Here is a 1234-nt window from a genome sequence, read left to right as displayed (position 1 = left end):
TTTTGGTTTTTTGGCTTGATTTTGTGACTTGGTGGTGTGTGGGGTGAAAAACGAAAATCATGGTTTTGGAAAACTGGCTGCACTCAATGCTCACAAATGCGTAGAAAGTGATGTGGGTGAAGTTTGGGAGCAAAAGGAATTGATCTTGACATAGTTGGTCCATGGCCAAGTTCCATGATTTTGGTTTTTTGGCTAGATTTTGTGACTTGGTGGTGTGTGGGTGAAAAACGAAAATCATGGTTTTGGAAAACTGGCTGCAGTCAATGCTCACAAATGCCTAGAAAGTGATGTGGGTGAAGTTTGGGAGCAAAAGGAATTGATCTTGACATAGTTGGTCCATGGGCAAGTTCCATGATTTTGGTTTTTTGGCTTGATTTTGTGACTTGGTGGTGTGTGGGGTGAAAAGGAAAATCATGGTTTTGGAAAACTGGCTGCACTCAATGCTCACAAATGCTTAGAAAGTGATGTGGGTGAAGTTTGGGAGCAAAAGGAATTGATCTTGACATGGTTGGTCCATGGCCAAGTTCCATGATTTTGGTTTTTTTGGCTTGATTTTGTGACTTGGTGGTGTGTGGGGTGAAAAACGAAAATCATGGTTTTGGAAAACTGGCTGCACTCAATGCTCACAAATGATTAGAAAGTGATGTGGGAGAAGTTTGGGAGCAAACGGAATTGATCTTGACATAGTTGGTCCATGGCCAAGTTCCATGATTTTGGTTTTTTTGGCTTGATTTTGTGACTTGGTGGTGTGTGGGGTGAAAAACGAAAATCATGGTTTTGCAAAACTGGCTGCACTCAATGCTCACAAATTCCTAGAAAGTGATGTGGGTGAAGTTTGGGAACAAACGGAATTGATCTTGACATAGTTGGTCCATGGGCAAGTTCCATGATTTTGGTTTTTTGGCTTGATTTTGTGACTTGGTGGTGTGTGGGGTGAAAAACGAAAATCATGGTTTTGGAAAATTGGCTGCACTCAATGCTCACAAATGCTTAGAAAGTGATGTGGGTGAAGTTTGGGAGCAAAAGGAATTGATCTTCACATAGTTGGTCCATGGCCAAGTTCCATGATTTTGGTTTTTTGGCTTGATTTTGTGACTTGGTGGTGTGTGGGGTGAAAAACGAAAATCATGGTTTTGGAAAACTGGCTGCAGTCAATGCTCACAAATGCCTAGAAATTGATGTGGGAGAAGTTTGGGAGCAAACGGAATTGATCTTGACATAGTTGGTCCATGGG

Source organism: Phaseolus vulgaris, chromosome 1 (genome assembly GCF_051622355.1).
Source record: "Phaseolus vulgaris cultivar YP4 chromosome 1, ASM5162235v1, whole genome shotgun sequence".
Lineage (NCBI taxonomy): Eukaryota > Viridiplantae > Streptophyta > Magnoliopsida > Fabales > Fabaceae > Phaseolus > Phaseolus vulgaris.
Note: the sequence above shows the minus strand (reverse complement) of the source record.